Genomic DNA, 6000 nt, shown 5'->3' on the forward strand with positions numbered 1-6000 from the left:
TGAAAGAGGACTCAATATATTAAGGATATTAACCCTTTATTATATGTCTTGAAAATTTTGTTACTCTTACATTTTAAAAAGACATTGCAGATGTTTACCAAGATGAAGTTTTGGAAACATTGTCAATACATCAGTCAGGCAGTAACCATCAAAAGTTAGAGTTTCTGCACAAATTGAAACAACCTATTTTATACTCTTGTTACATGGTTTTATTTTTTGCACTCTTTTTGTCAGATTTGTAATTAAATACCATTAAAATGTTCTAAAGCAGGTTTGCTAATATGAGAATTAACTCTTCCGTAAGTTTGAAGAAATCTTGAGAAAATCATTCTGGCTCTGGAATCTTTTGTGGAAGAATATATATTCTGTAACCCATACTTTTAGTAGCTGAAAATATTGTAGGTCTACTTCTGCATTCTTACATTTTGGCTGACTATCGTTTGGTTCATTTGGTTCTGCTTTTAACAGTGGCAGTTTCCCAGTGCTACCAACTCGGGACTTCTTTAAATTAATTTTTGACATCATTTTTGTGGGGAGGGGAAGGGCATACATATCATGTTCCAGCCATCTATTACTACATTAAAATGACCACAAAACCTAGTAACTTAAAACATATATTTTGCTCATGATTTTGTGGGTCAGAAATTCAGGAAGGGTTTATATGGGTAGTTGGCCTCTGATTCCCATGGTGTCACCTAGGGCAGCTAAAGCTGGAGAAACAACATCCAAGATTTTTTTTTTTTTTTTTTTTTTTTAATTTCCACAAGACTCTAGGACCTCTCCATGTGTTTTTTTGCTTCTCACAATGATGGTCTCAGAGCAGTTGCTCTTCTTTAATGGCAATAGACTTCCAAAAGATAGGAAGCAGAAGCTTCCAGGCCAATCAATGGTGATATCCAGGACTGGAATAACTTCACCACTGGTAATCCTATTGGCTAACATAGTTACAGGGCCTGCTCAGATTCAATGGGTCAGAGAACTAGATTTGACCTCTTTTTTTTTTTTTTTTCAGACGGAGTCTTGCTCTGTCGCCCAAGCTGGAGTGCAGTGGCTGATCTCGGCTCACTGCAAGCTCCGCCTCCCGGGTTCAGGCCATTCTCCTGCCTCAGCCTCCTGAGTAGCTGGGACTACAGGTGCCTGCCACCATGCCCAGCTAATTTTTTGTATTTTTAGTAGAGATGGGGTTTCACCATGTTAGCCAGGATGGTCTCGATCTCCTCACCTGGTGATCCACCCGCCTCGGCCTCCCAAAGTGCTGGGATTGCAGGCGTGAGCCACGGCGCCCGGCCTAAACTTGACCTCTTGATGTGGAAGTGCTCAGAAGAACATGTGGGATGGGAGATATTGTTGCAGTCATGTTTAGATAATATTCTGTCACAGAGAATATGACTTCCTGCCCCTCATTTATGTGAGGTTGGGCTTGTTTTTGTGAATTCTTAGAGAAGACTGAGGTGAGACACTCTTTCTCACTATCTTCCTTAAAGGCGTGAGTATTTTTCTAATTTAATCCTGAAGGTGATCACCATCATGACTTATCTTGACTGTAGTAATGTTCTCCTAATTTACCTTGGTGCTCCCACTCATGACACATTGTCCATTCTGCATTCAGCAACCAGAGTGATCTTTTAGAAAACCATATTATTTACTGCAATTCTTCTACTCTAAAGCATCTAGTAAAGCCCCATTATACTCAGAATAAAATTCTTTCAAGGACATATATGCTGTCAACTTTGATCACTAGCTGCCTCACACAACTTCTCAAGGCATAGTGGCCTTCTTATTGTTCATAAAATAACCCAAATGCACTTCAGCACCAGGGCCTTTGCACTTGCTATTCCACTATCTTCCCCTAGGCTTATCTTGCATGATTCAACCTATCATTTCACTGAAGTCTCTGCTTGAATTAGAAATTCCTTAGAGCAGTGGTACCCAACCATTTTAGCACCAGGGACCAGTTTCATGGAAGACAATTTTTCCACGTATGGACAGCAGTGAGTTGAGGAGGGATTTCAGGATGGAATTGTTCTACCTCAGAGCATCAGACATTTGACTCTCATAAGGAGCGTGCATCTTAGATCCCTTGCATGCAGAGTTCACAATAGGGTTTGTGCTCCTGTGAAAATCTAATGCCACCACTGATCTGACAGGAGGCAGAGCTCAGGCAGTAATGCTTGCTTGACAGCCACTCACCTCCTGCTCTGCAGCCTGGTTCCTAACAGGCCACAGACTCCTGCCTTAGAGCATTTTAAAAAGAATGTCTACCCATGTATTATTCTGCTTCACTTTTCTCAAAGCACTTTCTATTGCCTAACAATTCTGATATAATATGTAATTTGTGATTTATTATATACATTGATTTATCTTCTTATGTTATATTCATAAGAAGTGTCCCCAGTTCCTAAAATATTTGTTAACAAATGTATAAACAGATCAAAAGGAATAAAATTAAATTCTATATAATCTCTTATGGCCTTTAACTTCAAGTATTACCAATTTGAGATACTATCTACACAAAAGGGAATGGGAGAAGAAGTGTGAAGATCCTGAGTATAAATTTATCTTGATGCCTTGAAACTCAGCCTATTATATCTAATGTAATTATAAAAAACATATGTTATATAAAATAGTAAAATTACACACATTAATAAAAACTGGTGATAATAATGAATGTTATCTTAACAATTCATTAGCATCTACTTGATAAGATCATCAAGATGATTTTTAGCAAATAATTCTTTCATTCTTTGTGTACCTGAACTCCTCTTTGTCAGTTCACTGCTCTGGGCACTATCCACGCATCTGCTAAAAGAGGCTATTGATTATACAATTATAGCTCAATTGTTACTTTTGTTTAAAATGATCTCCACCTCTCCCATAGCTTATTGATATAAGCTATTTCCCAGAAGCAAATTGTAATCTAATACTTGACCTTGGGCTTCTGAGGCTATTCAGATTCTTGCTTGTACTAACTCTTTTTATGATCGGCTTTTTTCAGCTCATCAAATATAAATTGATTTTCTGAAGTTACTGAATATTTAGATAGTGGTAAAATGGCTGCGTTTTCTGACAGTTTACTGTTTATCTTTATGTATGAATGTGAGATGTTGTAGATAAAATATTAAAGAAATCATCTCTTTCATTTATACACACATATACATATCTAGTTCTGCATTTTTGTCAGCTAATGAATGCTGTTACTATTCCCTTCTATGAACTCTGTCTCCTCTAAACCCCCTATTTGATTGCCTTTATTATTCATTTGATACTTAATTGTCTTCTTTTTAAATATAGTTGCTATGTATTATTTTAACTAGATAGTTCTCTAAGGGCAGGAATCATGCTTCACTCTTCCTAATTGATATCCTCCAATGCCCTGTACAATGTCTAAGATGGTGTCTAACATGTGATAGGCAGTCAATATTTTTCTTGAGCGATTCGAGTTTGATCTGTAGTTTTGTGTCCCCATGATTCTGTCATTACTGCTACTGATATGATACTATTAATAATAATAAGTACTTATATTTGAGTGATTCTTATTTACCAGGATAATACAAAATGCTTTCAATACATTTTTTAGCCTGAATCTCACACCAACTTTATGATGTAGCATCCTTTTACAGTTGAAGAAACTAAGCCTTAGAGAGGCTGGCACTGAACACATAGGCTTTAAGTCTTGGTCAAGCTCTGATTACAATGCAAAAGGCTAATAGGGTTCATGAAACTAAACACTCAAGTTTTTTCCCTGAACACTTGAACCCTGTGTCTCTAAAAAGAGAGTAGACTAATAAATAAGGATCTTGACACATACTGATTTTTCATGGTTCTGATGAACTGTTTCTCTATTTTCTCTCTTCTTTCTCAGCTTTCATGTAAAACAGAAAATTGTTGTTTTACATCTTGAGAATGATATAGTACATAAATCAGGAAAAGGAATACGAAGTCAATATAGAAATAATAGTGTGATAATAAGCATTAATAAAAGCTAATTTGAAAATTAAGTCTTTCCCCAAAACCCTGAGTGATAAAAGAGTAATGGGTTAGCTTATGATAGGCAGGTTAAAATTGTTTTTAAAGAATTTTAATTAAAGTTGTAATCTTTTGGCATTTTTCATGGCAATACTCACAAAATAAAACAAGGACAACCTCAAACATGAAACACATAGCCTTCTTTAAATCAGTAAGCTTATTTAAAATGTTCCTTTTATTGTGAATGCAATAAAATATCTTTGCATCTTTCCAAGTGTGTTTTTCCTACCCCAGGGGAAAACCACTTTGAAGAAAGCAGCAAATTATTTTGTATACTACATCCAAGGCTACTGAACCAGAAGAATAAGGACATACTGCTTGTGAGTTCAGCTGGATCAATAGCTCAGCCCTGGGATTTGCCTGTCTGCTGGATACTGGATGGAAAGCACTAAGCTGCCAGTTTGTACTGTGCGTATTTAAGACCCCAATACAGCCAACTGACATTTTTCATAAGACAGAAAGTAACTTACCTGTAAAAATGTTTAGACGTATGAGCACATATAATACAAAGACTATGAAATGTCTTGGCACACTATGTAGGAAATTTTCCCTTGCTGTCATCCTATTACTCAAGAGAAAGAGCACACACACACACACACACTCACTCACACTTACACACACACACACACACACACACTTCTGTACCTAAAAATATGTATTTGTAGAATGCCTCAAAGCACTCCACAGACAAGACAAAACCCGTTCTTCCATCTTTTTCCTGCTAGAAAGCATTACACAGCTGGCCAAGCAGGCTCAGAAGCCAGTTTTCTTCATCTCTTACTTTCTTGACTACACTCTCCACCACTGTAGACTATCTGGGTGCATAATGTGTGATGTGTGTGCAATTTGACGAGTTATTACATCAGAGTTCTGATGAGGACTCATTCCTGTCATCTTTTATGCCATTTCTAGTTTTTCCTCAGTAAGCATCCATGTAGGTCCTAATATCGTAGTAGTAAGATATTCAAGCAGGCCTATTAGACAGGATGAAATTATCTGATATCTCACTAGAAGATACTAGAGACAGGCTTTTCTGCTGAGCTTGAGAGCTTTGTGGTACTGTCACTGTTCTGAACATAAAAGAGTCTCCAAAATGGTATTTAAAAACTGCCATGAGAAAAGAGGCACTACAAACAAAGGAATTAAAAATGAAAAAATAAGTAATGCAGCTAAAAAACAGATATGCACTGAGGCAACAAAAAGTTTTAGGCTGTTGGCTGTACTTACCATTCTGTCCTTTCCATCCATACTCAGAGCAGAAGCTTGCAATCCAGAATGATAGGATAAGTGAAAGCTTTCAACATCTATTCAGGCTCAGTTGTCATTGTGAGGATCTAGGAGTGTTTTCCTGGCACATGGCCCAGCCAGGGTCAGCAAGAGAGGGAGAGTTGCCACTTGAATCTCTTTGTCATTGCAAAGTGGCCCTTGCCTTTGGTATTCCTCTGACTTCAGCTTCTGCTTCAAGCAGCGGTACAGTGACTAAACTGAAGGAAATAAAAAAAAGAATAATAATCTTTGGTAAGACAACTCCTTCCACTGTAGAGAAAAGGAAAATTCTGCTTTGATTTGACAAATTGCCTGTGCATTGGGCCTGATAATAAACCAAGGAAGTCAGGAGGAATTTTTTCTTCTTCTCTCTTCTCTCGCTCTTTGTTTCTCTCTCTTTTTTCTTTCATAGGTGCTTTGATACCTTTTAGGAAGTGATTAGTAAAAATTTGCTATACATGTCCTGAGAAAGTTATTTTGAGTCACATAACTCTCATTCTTTCTCTCTACTCAAGATGTCTTTTCAAGTAGAAGCATACCTGAATGGCCTCTGTGCAGCATGACCAAATGGTTAATGTAGCACAATCTCTGTAACCAATCAAATGTGAGTCCAGTTTTTCACTCACACTGTTAAGCTGTATGAGGTTGGGTAAATTGTGTCATGTCTCCAAGCCTTAAATTTCTCCTCATTAAATTACCAGTAATAAT

General features: G+C 37.2%; 1 long non-coding RNA gene across 3 annotated transcripts in view; it reads right to left on the reverse strand.

Moving 5' to 3' along the window:
* The window catches only part of LOC104006368 (uncharacterized), a 129035-nt gene extending 123537 nt beyond the window's left edge, over positions 1-5498 (reverse strand). For all 3 annotated transcript variants that reach the window (XR_680072.5, XR_680073.5, XR_010157177.1), the window contains exon 1: positions 5254-5498. This is a non-coding gene — a long non-coding RNA (uncharacterized LOC104006368). The remainder of the gene's footprint in view (positions 1-5253) is intronic.
* Between the last annotated feature and the right edge of the window lie 502 nt (positions 5499-6000).

This window comes from Pan troglodytes, chromosome 4 (assembly GCF_028858775.2).
Source record: "Pan troglodytes isolate AG18354 chromosome 4, NHGRI_mPanTro3-v2.0_pri, whole genome shotgun sequence".
NCBI classification, from domain to species: Eukaryota; Metazoa; Chordata; class Mammalia; order Primates; family Hominidae; genus Pan; species Pan troglodytes.